General features: G+C 42.3%; 1 protein-coding gene across 1 annotated transcript in view; it reads left to right on the top strand.

Annotated features, from left to right (window-relative positions):
* Window positions 1–1,228: 1,228 nt before the first annotated feature.
* Window positions 1,229–14,453, top strand: part of lzts1 (leucine zipper, putative tumor suppressor 1) — a 31,902-nt gene continuing 18,677 nt past the window's right edge. The window contains 1 exon segment of the mRNA XM_048244436.1: window positions 1,229–1,399. The gene's annotated coding sequence lies outside the window, so the exon portion shown is untranslated.

Genomic DNA, 14,453 nt, shown 5'->3' with positions numbered 1-14,453 from the left:
GGTGGTAGGTGGATGACAAGGCAGGATGGATAGTCAGACTTCAAGGGACCCCATGCGGTTTCAAGGTGAACACCTGTCATTAGAACAGGTTGCACTGATTAGAGGGACAGGTGGTAGAGGTTTATTATTAGACTGCCGTTAAAAGTGTAAACACACGGACCCAGGAACATACACACATGAACACACACATCAGTATAAATGTGCCTGTATGTCTCAGACACACACACACACACACACACACACATACACACACACGCAAACGTAACATTTGATGGCTGCGTACAGAAACAAATCATTTGTAAGTACAAGACCAGACATTTACAACATGCTCAAGACAATACAAGTTACCAGGACAACAGAGAACTGACAGGTGACACAGATTCAGACAGTGAACTGACTGCAGCTGCTTGTGGAGATCAAACACTTACACTTCTGTTGTTCCATGCCATGGCAGGAAGTCTGTTTTTCTGCCAACACATACCACCCCTGTTACTGTTATCATGGCCCTGCCTCTATTTTGAAAACTTGCTGGGTGGTGGATACAATGCAGTGGAAGACCATCATTAGGAGGATTTAGCCTGAAATCTGTTGATACAGGCCCAAGCTGTGGAACCCAGCGGACCCAGAAAGATTTTTCCAGATTAAAAAATGAAGATACAGTAGGGGTAGAGGGCTCAAAGAGCTTTGGCTTACTCAAATTGTGAGCTCGTTTTTAAAGGATCTGACAGAGCTGGAAGATTTTGGTTTTATTCTTGTTTTTGTTTTCTTACCTTTGTGGCTTGAACTAAACATACAAGTGTTTCACCTAGATGCTTTAACAGAGATAGTGTGAATCAATGTTATGAAATACATTTCCGTGAAGGACAGACAGAAAGAAAGAGAGAAAGAAAGAAAGAAAGAAAGAAAGAAAGAAAGAAAGAAAGAAAAAGTGAGATAATGACACCATAAGCAAAGGAGTGCAGAGGTTAAGAATGAGAAACCGGTTAAGAGGGTGTACAGAAAGAGAGAGAGAGAGAGAGAGAGAGAGAGAGAGAGAGATGGGAGCACGAGGAGAGAGGTACGGATAGAGAAGACGCAAGATGAAGGAATGAGAGGAGGCACTATTTGTTTATGCAGGAATGACAGAACGCCCACATCCTCAGAGATAGAGATAGGAAGGGAGGCAGGGAGGGAGAGAGAGAGGGAAGGAGGGAGGGAGGGAGAGGATGAGGAGAGGAGCCAGGGAGTAATAGAGAGAGAGGGCAAGTAGGCAGGCAGTCCCATTTCTTTCCAGCAGTCTGAGCAATTCTTCTTTGACATCTGGAGGGACAACAGTGGAGAGAGCAGAGCACACACACAGCTTGGGTCAGCGGAAGTCTCACTTTGTTACATGCCTGGTCATCTTCAGCTGCAGGTTCAGGTAAGTCCAGCTGATGTATTGACTGGGTGACATTGATCCCCTTGTGGATTGCCCCTGTTAAAATGGGGGAGATTAGTTCCATGGCAGATGGGTACCTTGCAGTGTTATAAGGCTTTCTGGTTGCCTCTCTCTCTCTCTCTTTCTATCCCTTTCTATCTCTATCTATCTATCTATCTATCTATCTATCTATCTATCTTTCTTTCACTGCTTCTCAGAGAAAACCATTATTTTTTGGCATAGTGTAACTTCTCTAGGCTTTCTATGTTTGCTGTGTTTCTTGCAGTCTAGAGTTTTTAGCCTACAGCTGTCTTACATCTGTTTGTTATAAAATAAAAAAATCATGTCAAGCACAACTTCTTACTATTTTTAGTGCTAGTGATAAATATTGCATAACTGCAAACACCTCAAGCATTAGCAATAACTCAACATGACACAAGAATACCTCTACTTTTCAGTATGCTACCTATTCTGATACATAACCTCAAAACTTGGAAAGTGTTTATACACTTACAATGTAACGTCTGTTTTTGTTACACTAAATTACATTTTAAAGTGTTTGTTGAGTTGTGTTGTGTACAACTGCCGTGCAAGTCATGCTCTGCACATGCTGTATGACACCTAATCTCACTGATCGCTGTGCTTATAGTTTATGCGTTAAAATCTGGTCTAGGTCACAGAACAGGCAGGTCCCAGCTTGTACCACCACAAACAGACTTAACGGATTTTGTACAATACATCTTGGGTGTGTACTCCTGGGTGGAGGAACCTGAATCCACTGTCTGCCAGCTGCTTATGGACATTGACAGTGGCAGTAACTCTGAACCCTGACGTGACACACAGATCTGAGAGGAGGACAAGCAGTGACTTGTGGAATCCCAGGTGTGTGAGAGAGAGAGAGAGAGAGAGAGAGAGAGAGAGAGAGAGAGAGAGAGAGAGAGAGAAGGGAAAGGCAGGGATGTTTCACAGGGGAAGATGAAAAAGACCTATAATAAATCTAATGAATGCAATGTCAGCCTGAGACAGGACATCAATGGCCGAGCTTGCAATGGCTTGTCACTGCAATACATAGCTCTGAGACAGGCGTGGGTCAGGGTTTGACTCACAAATCCATACAGAGCTGAAAAGGGCCTTCTTCGGGGTCCAGGTGAATGATAGATAGATAGATAGATAGATAGATAGATACTTTATTGATCCCCAAGGGGAAATTCAAGAATGATGGCCAGGTCTCCTAAGACACAAATATCCTGATTTACAAGCTCTCTGCAAAAGCTCCCTTCACCTCAAGTTCTGTATTACCACACAACTTCACTATGTGTAGGTGTGTGAGTATGGAGGATGGAGATGGTGTGTGTGTGTGTGTGTGTGTGTGTGTGTGTGTGTTTTGAAAGACATATAACATGCTGAAGAGTTTTCTGAGGGAGGATGCATCATCCATCTTCTGCCACTTTGACCGTATCTCACCGGCTGGCGTTTTTACAGATAGAAACAGGACATCTCTTGACCTAATAAAGCAAACTGAGCTCAAAAATACTTTCTTGCTCTTCTACCAACCCCCCTCTCTCTCTCTCTCACACACACACACACACACACACACACACACACACACACACATACAAATGCATACTCCTTCACTTTTTTTCTCTTTTTCTTCCCTCCCTCTCCCTCTCTCTCCCTCTCTCTCTCCCTCTCTCTCTCCCTCTCTCTCCCTCTCTCTCTCCCTTTGACTCCCCTCTGCAATCACTGAAAGTAGGTTATGCACTATTTAGTCCACTGCTCCACTGGTCTAATCCCTCTTGAATGCACTGCATCCACAGTCGGATTCACCCATCCCAAATCATCTTATCAAGCAATCTGGCTTCCCTCTCTCCACACTTATGAATTCTTCTAAATGTTTTTTTTTACATCTTCCCTACTTCACTTTTAAAATCCTCCTTGTACACCCCCGTTTTATGCATTGACATGGCCCTGGGAACGTCGAGGTTCATTTGACAACTCATCATACTCGAATAATGATTATTTGGTTGGTGTAAACTTGCGACACTTGTGTCATTCGCCTAGCGCCAAAATGTGCTGGGTGTACGATAGAGCCCATAGAGTTCATGGCTATGGAATACACAGTGACAGTTCTCAAATCTGTTTACCAAATGTTTACCAAACAGAAACTGCATTTTTTCGACCACACAGTGGATAACCTGCCAAAGCATGTCACTTGCTCAAAATGCTTAGTGTATGTCTTAAAGGCAAATGCTAAACAAGTCAGTGTCATTTGAAGGAAAAGTTATTGTGTCACTGTTATGAACACGATAGTCAGAACACTTTGCCAAGTTGTCAAAATAACACTTTACTCTTTTTGCATCTGTTTTAATGATGTTCTCAAGTGACAGCGTGGAGGTTGAGCCAGTACTTCTGCAAATTTTGATTCTGATCTGAGAAATTCACCAAGGAGACTGAGAAAAATTGTAAAACAGAATGAATAGGCCTACCTCTTGTAGTTTATAACTTAGCTAAGATAGCTAAGCTAAGAACATTTATAACTTAGCTAAGATAGTTAAGCTAGTGATTCTTAGTTGTTTTTTGGAATTCTCCTGTGCACGAATACTCCTTTACTTTTTTCACCAAACAGTGGGGAGCTACAGGCAGAGTGAGGAACTGCCTTGATCACAGAGAGCATGGCTTCACTCTGGGCTGACAGCTTTATCACCATTTTGTCTCTACTGAGGGGCAGGTAATGCTAGTTTCACCCCTATGAATGAGAGGTTTAAATCCTGAGGGGACGATTCACAGTGCTGTTTTATGTGCATGCCAACCATATCCAACTGACAATGATTAACCCTGAATGAGCCATAAATCAACATTGTTTTAATTCACATTTTAACAGTATACCATTTTGTTAAAATTTGTTTGTAATGTTTTTTGTGTGTTATCATGGTGAAGGCAAGTGTTTGTGAGAGAGAAAGAATGTGTACTCTATGATGACTCTCTATCTCAGGACAGTTTTTGCAATTAAAACCTAGCAGACCTTGCAGCTGCTGAAATATGAAATATGATCAAAATGTCACAAATAATAACTCATTCACCCTCCACTTTACTTTACACCGGCTTATGAAAGTAGAATTGCTGGTGTCTGCTGCCATTTGTTCAGCGACGGGAGACATGACATCCACCTCCTCCAGAGATTAGTCACCGAGGTCGAGGGTGCGTTTGAAATGCAGTGTGGGAGGACAGGCCTACATGCACTATACCACCAGGAGAAGTTACAGAGAGCGTGATCCCCCAGAGGACATCACAAATTAAACATTCAGCCCTGTCATTGGATAGAGTCTGGTTTCTAACATTATCATTCTGTGTGGAGTGCTGATCCCCAAAACTGCTCTGCAGCAACTGTTGTGGTTTTATAATACAATTTTAAGCACATACTTTTGCTTGCCTTAGTCATCGCTGAATGAACGTTCTGGGAACTGCCCTGGTGTTTGTTTCCAGAAAGAGTCATTGTGTAATTTCTGTGGAACGACAGGTTGAAAGCAGTAGTTAGAAGCATCGTCAAAGATATTTGCTTTTATCAACATCATTATATTAAAACGATTGACCGTCTATATTACCTGCACATCCTCGAACTGAATTTTTCATGTATCATATTTATGAATTTCCATTACCACAGGTGTAATGATGGAGATTGCATAGTAAATGGCAAATATACAATAGTAAACATACTCACTCACTGACCTAAGGTGCACTAACCTATATGGTGAATGAGTGTAATTTTGAACACATCTACCTTGTTACCAAGTTGTTATAAGTTATTTTTTCATTCACAACAATTAATGTATAATGTTGCTCCATAGATGCTGTATGTGGAGGACTCATTTTTATCCTCAACTGGGCTGCATGATGTTGGCTGTTTGAAAGATGGGACTAGTGATGTTCAGTCGAACTATAATGCTTTTTTTTAGACACAGTTGTGAGTGGATTGTTGTTTGAGTGAAAATTGCCTCATACCATGGTGGTTCAGCAATGACTAAAGGGTTTTCGAGAAACACGATATGAAATAAGCCTGGTTGAAAATAATTTAGTTTGCTACCAGTCCACCTGCAGAACAGGTCTTTGTGTTCTGCAAAAAAAAATCAGACTGGGGCGATTTTGATATATCCTGTTATACTGCTTTTCCCCCTGGATACTTCATTCTCTGCCATCACTTTCATGTTTGCAACAGACCATTTTAGCTAATAGTCATAGCATGTCCAAACATGGATCTACCATGACTCATCTGAGAGGCATGATAATGAATTATGGCAAATGGCACCATTTCAGGTGTAGTTACAGAATTTTTATAAAGTTCAATATGCATGTGAGGTAGGCTATTTCAGACACTGTAAAAGTATGGAGTTAGAAAAGTTGACGAATTCTTATGGTGAATATGAACTCATTAGAGTTCAAGCCATGTATATCTAGCCATTCATTTATCCATCACAAATGTCAGGCTTTGGAATGTCTCTTGCATCTTCATTTTCTACCTGTCTGTGCACTTACTCTTTCATTTTCATCAATCCATCTCTCTCTCTCTATCTATCTCTCTCTCTCTCTCGCTCTCTCTCTCCATCTCTCTCTCCTAGTAGTCCTGACTTTTACACGGCACATTTTATGGCAGGGGTACCATCAAACTCCTGCTCCAGTCAGTCAGGCGTTAAGCACAGCAGCTTAACTGGGAAAGGCCCGTGCCCTTCACAGGGTGTCTCCTGAGAATTTCAAGCTGAACTCTCCCCTTAACCAACTAAGTTATGTCAGAGCTCTGTCCATCCACTTCACAGGGGCTGGATCACGCCACGATGGCATTGGCACTCAAGTGTGTCGACTCCGGACTACCTGCTTTTTTTCAGTCAGTCACCCTGTAAAAGTTCCATCTCCTCCTCGGCTCCACTCTTTCCCTACTGATTCATACATGAGCTTATCCATTTCACCTAGACCTTTGCTGGGAACCTCTCTACCAGCTGGATCTTTCTTTTTTTCATTGAGCCCCAGTCAAGAAACAGGTTCTTTAATACTAGCTGTTATTTAGGTTTTTTATTTTTCTTCTTTCCCTCAATTATTAACAGGAGTAGTTAAGCAGCAGAGAGAATTCATCCGTAAGCTTGCGCCTCGGAAAATACTGTGCCACATTTTCAACCTCTCATTTCTAAAAATAGGCCAGCGGTTCCGTCTTTGTGGAGCAGTTTATAAGACACATGGAACCGTTGGGCTACCTTGGTACTTCCAGGCTTGTTTTGGTATTTTCTGTTCTTGTTTTGTAGTACATGCTCTGTGGAAAGGAATAGTTTTGCCTATTTCAGGGGTTTTGTTAGCCTGGAAAATCCAGACCCTGGTAATCTAGAAAGATAAAGGGTCTGGCCACGACCAATGTTTTCTCTGAATGATTCCGGACTTCGACGCAAACGGATAACACTACGACCAATATTTTTTGTCCTCCAACGTTGCAGCGCTGTCTTCTCCGGGATGCAAGGGGTAAAAGTAACGTGCATCATTGCTCATTGCCAGAGTGTCTCGCAGAGACAATTCCATTGTACTCTCGCGAGAACTCTGGATTTCCAGGGTAGGGTTTTGTACTGTCGATCAGTGAGCTGTAGGGAAGGCTTTAGGTAGTCACAGAGAGGAAGTGTTGCCATACTGATCCAGTCACATCATTTGGATTGAGCAACATCCCCAAATGTCCAAAGGGAATCCAGTGGAACATCCAAGCATCGTGAGAACACTCTGTGTATTGTAGTCTTCTCTAAGAATGCCACTGAGACGGCAGACATCTAACTGATACCATCCTGTTTTGTTACAGCTATAATTAGAAGGCACCTCATCTAAAGATAAACGGTTGCCTTCATCTTAGCTAGCTTTTGGCACAAAGAAAATATTCCACATATTAAATAATTTCAAAGTGTGATCACATTGATGCTATTAGACAGCCATATTCACAGTGCACTCTGCTTTAAACTTAAAATAATACCACAAAAATCACTACAAAGACAGTGCCATGGAAAACCTCAATCAATATTTAAAAAACATCAATATTTCACTCGTGCAGAGTTGTACCTGCCCTCAGCGCTCTCTCAGGAAGAGGTTGGGGTCTGTACATCTTTCATGAGCTTGGAGGATGCGACTGCCTCTCTACTGGTGCTGACAGTTGTCTAAAATGGTTTTTGGACATGCTCCAGTCACCCTGTTCAGGGCTCCCACGAATGTACTCACAGCCCTCTTGTCAGGCATTACAAATCGATTGAAGAGAGGATGGATGACACCTGAGCTACCCTGCTGATTTAGAGTCAGGCAAAAATGGAACAATGAGAAAATGTGACATGTTCAATTGAGGATATCTAAATTAGTGTGTCACAAATCCATTAATAATCATGTTAGCATGTGAGTGTGTGTGTGTCAAATGACATTTTATGGGACAATAGTGGAAACATATAGAAAGATTTATGAAACTATAAATTACTTAACAAAATAAGTAGAAATGTTCCATAGCTACTGGAGTACACTCGAGTAAATTGAGAGCACAATCTAGTAAAATGTGAGCACGATTTAGTAAGATGAGAGGATGTTTTCTGGATATAACCAAAAATATACAATGACACCTCCGGGGTTCCGTAAGGCTGTACATACAGGGACACAATTATCATTATTTTATGTTCAACACATGAAAATGCCATGTCCAGCCACTGAAAGGTGAACCATGTAACATTAGTAAGGCCCTATGAGAATGTCATGAAAATGTATTACAAAGTAATTATACCTAGATAGATACTATTAGACGACATGAAAGAGAATGCGGCCTAACCTTTCTTTATTGAATAGAGTCACATGACTGTAGTTCGGTTTTGAATTTCACCCGAGAGAGATTATTCTGGTGCTATTACCACTGGGAAATTTGGCAGCATCAGTTCAGATGATTTCATCATCCTCATGATATGACCTTCACCTCACTTAATACGCCACAGGCTTTGTGTATGTGTGTGTCCGTGTGTGTGTGTGTGTGTGTGGGGGGGGTCTCTTTTTCTCCAAAGCCACCTAATCTCTTTCCCTCTGATTGGGCTCCATCTGAGGTACACTGGGAGTATTCATGAGTATGCCTTGGTAGGCCTACATGTGTAGACCAAATTGCTGCTGCACAGAGAGTTGTCAGGAGGGTGAGAGGGTAAAAGAAGAGTGAAACGATGGAGGAGAGAGAGAGAGAGAGAGAGAGAGAGAGAGAGAGAGAGAGAGAGAGGATGGCCATCTTTGATCTTCTTCACAGCCATCAGAGCAGTGCAGTGCAGAGGGTGAGATGTATCGTTTAGGCCCTTTAAGTGGTTCCCATGAATAAGACACCAGGCCCAAGCATGTCAGGAGACAGAGAGGGCTCTTGACTCCGGGGTACTTCCTGTTAAATTATTCACTAACTGACCACAATGCTTTTACCCTTCAACAGGGGATTCCCACGCCAGACACTGCATCTATCATACCGGATGTGCTCACCTATATGTTATATGATGGCTGGAAGTGTCCATTTTGTGTCTGTGTGTGTGTGTGTTGTTGTATGTATGTGTGTGTCCTTATGTGTTTATGATTCGAATTGTCCTTTTTATTGTTTTTTTTGCGAATGAGCAGTTTTACACCACCTCAATGGTCTATTACATGTTAATAACACCTTACTATGTTTACGAAAGGTTTTATAACTATTGCAGTGTTCACAGTGTTCATAATTACATTGTTTGAATGTTACCACACCGTAGTTTAAAGTTGAAACTGTAAGATGTCACTCGTCAGGACCAATGAGGGAACTGGGAGTGGTCGAAGGAAATCGTGAAGCTTCCGCGCGCTGTTGGAAATAACAATTGATTATAGAACCCCTGTTAACCTAATGATTCTGACCCCGGTAGATATGGAGAAGTTTCAGTCAAAGTAATATTACTATCCATAGTAGGCCGATGTAGGCCTACCCACGATACTGTTACAAGAATGCCTTCTAGCTATTTAATTAGACTCAACATCCCCAAGAATAGTGTGCAAGGCCCTCCACGGCCGATTAATTCGGGAGGCACCATTTACTGAGTAATGATCCTAGTGTGAAAGTTGGTCAGAGGCTATAGTGCTGGCCTGGACCACTATACTCATCTGGACAGAACATCTTACCGAAGCTACAGAGGGTTCAGGGTGTGCTAAGGTTAGCTGTCTAATTCCAGACTACTAATAAAATCAGTGACCCACCACAGTACAATACGATGGCCAGTTCTCCTGGTAGCATGCCTACTTTCACTGATTTAGCCCCACGGCCCTAGGGACTAATCCTAGCCGTTCCCCCTGGCACATCTTAAACTTTGAGGGATATCTAAAGAAATTTTAAAAAACTGTGCGGGCCAAAGCATAACAATTTATTTGTCAGATACAAGCTATTCATCCAATACATTATAGAAGGTACATCTAAATGAATAATGTGAAAGTTACGAAAACAGGTTAAAGGATCATTTAGGAAGCCATATGAAGCAATCAGAGAATGAACATACCAGCTCAGAGGATGATGACTACACACCTTAGTGGTGCGGGAGATTCTGACTACAGAATGGCTCCTAGAATGCTCTGTAAACTTCACTTAAATAGGCTACCTAGTTTGTGGTTGGTTACATTCACATGATTGGAGGTCAGTTGATTTGGGATCACATGGTTGGAGGTCATCTGATTTGAGAGTACTTTGATGAGACTTGAGACCATTGTTGTAGTGAGAGTGAATCAATCAAGACATGACAAGGTATACATTTGATTACATTTCCTGTCCCTATGGTTAACTGCTCCTGTGGACATGTGACAGTAGGCCCACAATAGGCCCACACTTAGTAGTTGATCAAGAGTCAATATATGACTGAAAAGATTATCATCAGCCTGGTAAATAGGATCCTTACAAAACAGAAAGGAAATCCATTATGACTATGACTATGACTATTGGTGTCAAACATTACATGTAATGCGTGATTCTGAACATACACTGTATATATATATACATATCAAGGTGTACTGTATGTAAAGTATTGTAATGCATTATAGTCAAGATCTTAACACTTCAGCTATAGTAGCAATGCATTATGGGTACCTGGCTTTATCGTGCGTTCCATTTGTACATGCTGATGGCTTGTGACAAGTGGTAACTTGTGAAACTTCCTTGTCATAAGAACTCACTGTAAACTGGGGGTCCTTTAGTTTGAACGAGATTGTTTCTCGTCAGACGAGTTTAGGGGGGCGTGCCGTCACGTCATTTTACTACTCGTATAATGAGCCCTTTGGACAACTGGATTGCACCATTAGTGTTTGCCATATGCACTACTGATTTGTGTGTCTTCTGTGTTAGGGTGTGTGTGAGAGAGAGAGAGAGAGAGAGAAAGAGAGAGAAAAAGAGAGTCTAAGAAGTCGCAAAAAGGGGAGAATTATTTCCATAATTGCCATTACCAGCAAAAAAAATCAAAGCTTAGAGATTTAAGCGCCTACTAATTCTGTTTGAACACCTTCATTACTTATCTGAAAAGCTGAATCTCCCAGACATTAAATGGAAAGCATTCACACTGGGGCACAATAGCACACACTCCCAACACCAAGGTGTAAATGGGACCTAAGTAATGAATAGAATACAAAATCAGTTGTAATGGGACGACTAAAAGCACATATCCAACGTTGCCATAGAAACCTGCTGTTATATCCGATGATGTGTGCAAGTAGAGGAACACAATGCCATTCTGCTGGCAGGAACATTCATGGCTCAAACTTGCTGATGCCTAGTAATGGGTTTGGTACATTATAAGTCTAATAGGAGTCTAATTTAGCCTCCTGTTTAATGATAGATAGAATAGCATAATTGCAATATAAGGTCACAAGCCTATTTCCCAGCATGCAAACACAATGCAAATATAATGTACACAATCCCAAAATAGATACATTACAGAGGATACAAAGTGGAAAAAACATCGTTCCCATTTTTTAGACACAAATAGTCTTCATGCATGCATGAGAAGCAGAACAACAACGTTTGCAATAGCCACATTCGCTCACCTGTGAGACATTCGTGCAGAAGCTGTTATGACTGCTTATTTTTCTTGCGCCATAAGGCAGATCTCAGAGCTGGCAGGGCTGATGGAAAACATTTAAGTGGCAGGGGCATGCTGTCTGGCTCAGCCCGCTGCCCAGCCCCTGGCCCTGGTCCAGGCCCTCATTGTGTATCAATTCATCTTGATTAGCAGTCATGATGCCACATCTGGTGGGTGACAGTGAGAGGAGCTAACGAGACCCCCATCCTCCACCCATCCACCCCACCCAACCAATCCCCCAGCAAGCGGCGCCTGGCAGCTGCAGGCAATATGCTCCCAATTACACCCTCAGCAATAGATATCCCCAAATCCTCCCTGCAGCTGTGCCTCTGTGCCTCAGATTGCTTCCCATTGTAAACACACAGCCACAACCATCACCCCACCCCACCCCACTCTACCCCATCTCAGCCTAGCCCAGTCTAGGCCCGATCTTCCTCGACTGTCTCTCACACAACACAGCCATGGCAGGTCCCAGGAAAGCGAGGGTGTTGAAAGCGATACACTACAGCACTCCTCCATCACACAAATACCCTTCTGCCCTTTCTCACATCCTTCATGCACTAATGAGCTGCAGCCACCGGCTCATTTCACTATCCATCCCTCAATCCTCGATTGTGATGTTTCATACAGAGAGTTTGCTCACATGCAAGAGCGCACACACACACACACACACACACACACACACGTAGTCTCCGGTTCTGCTCCCACCTACTTGAATGCCCTCCTACAGGCATATGCTACCTCCTGGCCGTTGCGCTCCTCAGACGAACGATGTCTAGCTCTGCCACCGGTACGCTCAGGCCAATCCAAACTTTTCTCGTCTGTCCTTCCTCTCTGGTGGAAAGCGCTACCAGTTCCTACTAGAGGGGAGGGACATCCCTTTCCATCTTCACAAAAACTCCTGAAGACCCAGCTCCTCTCGTAGCACTACCTACAGCTAGCCATTACTTTTCTAGCACTTATCACCTGACTAGAACTGACACCTGACTGTATAAAAACAGCACTCACTGATGCACTTGTTCTTGTTGTAGGCTACTCTACCTTTTAAATTGATTTAAATTGTTCTAGAATTGTTGGGAGAATTGTATAAAAAGCTTTAGGGCCCTATCATGACATTCTAAAGTGCATCGTCACTCGTCAAAAGTCTATTAAAATTTAGTAGGATGTTCAGTTCACATTGGGAGGGGTTTCGCTATCAAAAGTGGAGCGCATGGCGTAGGTTTTTTAATCAGTCATATGGGTGTGTTTGGGGCGTAACATCATTTTAAACCAATGAGAATGACATCTGGCATTCCTTTTGGCGCACAAAGCGCGATATATCAAATAAATGCATCGGTATTTTGGCATTCAACGGCGCATTTGAAGGAGGCTGCTTGGGAGACCGTATGAAATAGTAATTCTTAAACCATGCATTACTAAAACCTAGCATAGCCTTCACGCATCTGCACTCGTCTATTATTTGAACTCATTGGCAAAGTGAAACTAACTTCACCAAGGTGTCAGTCAACGAAGACAGTTATATGCAGTTACTTTCACTAATGACTGACAATGGGTTACCATCGAAAACATAGGCTGGAAAAAGCAACACTTACCCTAATATTGCTCAAATTACTGAATAAAACAACATTTATCCTGCAGAGGAGTTGCTTATATCTCGTGACAGTGCGTCTTCATCTGTGCTCCATACCTGTCTCTCGCCTCTCCCCTAATCACTTTTAACCGTCATTACCAATTTGCAAATGATGGTGAATAACTACTCATCATGAGATGTACAGTATTTCGTAATATCTTTATTCTAATTATGTTTCCCATCGTAATCGTGTAATGCTTTGCATGGACTTGCGCTGGTGTGCGTTCATGAATGATAGAAGGATGGTGCGTGCACCTGCCAATATGACTGTTGACATGCGCTCTTAAAATAGCATATGAACAACTCCATTGACTTCTGACTAGGTTTAGGTGGTGTATGATAGCGATTTTTAGACAACGCGCCAGGCCACTCCCTAGGTTGTTAATTGCCACACCCCTGGTCGCAATGTTTAAAAAATAAACGTACAAAATACCGAATTAAGCTATGCGCGGGTAAATAACGAGCTTTACGCCATGCGCCAGCCCAAAATACAGCCCTTAAACTGTTTACCATGTTGTAAGTCACTTTGGTTAAAAATGCGTCAGCCAAATGTAATGCAATGTAATGTAATAATAATAGACTAATAATAATAATACCAATAATGATGTCTTTATTACAATATGTAAAGAATAATGGATAACACCATTCGCGTGTCAGAAGTTAATGCACATTCAAGGTGCTAATGCCGTTACACCTCGAAGTGCATTAACTTCTGCTACCCAAACGGCCTATTAACCCACTTGTGTTGTGTTTGCTGATATCATTTCCATGTTTTCATCCCTACAACTGTCTTGTTTGTATAACTACGTCCGCCCCGCCACAAATCGGGGTGGAAGGAGTCATTTCTCAACTTGCAGGACAAGTTGTGATAGTTATTTAAACCTCACAACAAGTTTAGCAAATTGATATATAAGAAACTTGAGCTACTTTTGGGTGTGCAAATATCTGAAATCGGAATATCTGATATCTGAATAATGACAGTGATTGAAAGAGTAGACCAGTGTAGACCCAGCCTTGCAGGGTTGAGGAGGCTGAGATGCTAACATAAAGAGTGCTCTGAGAGGCCTCAGCTCACACAATCATCAATATCATATTGTGATGGAGTAGATGTCTGTGGCCTTGTAAGTGTTGGGGAGGCTAAAAAGGACACTGGTGACTGGAGAGTGCTGAGAGTATACCTTGTTAATTAATTAATGCACTGAAAGCCATGAATCAAAGGGTCAAGCTCTATTCCTTAACCCCCCCCCCCCCCCCCCCCCCCACCCCGCCTTGGGAAGGGGAGGTGATTCTGAAGATTGTGCAATGGTTTTAAAGATTCAGAGATTCAGACACG

The sequence above is a fragment of the Alosa alosa genome, chromosome 5, assembly GCF_017589495.1.
Source record: "Alosa alosa isolate M-15738 ecotype Scorff River chromosome 5, AALO_Geno_1.1, whole genome shotgun sequence".
In the NCBI taxonomy this organism is placed as follows: domain Eukaryota; kingdom Metazoa; phylum Chordata; class Actinopteri; order Clupeiformes; family Clupeidae; genus Alosa; species Alosa alosa.
Note: the sequence above shows the minus strand (reverse complement) of the source record. Positions and strands in the feature narration are given on the sequence as shown.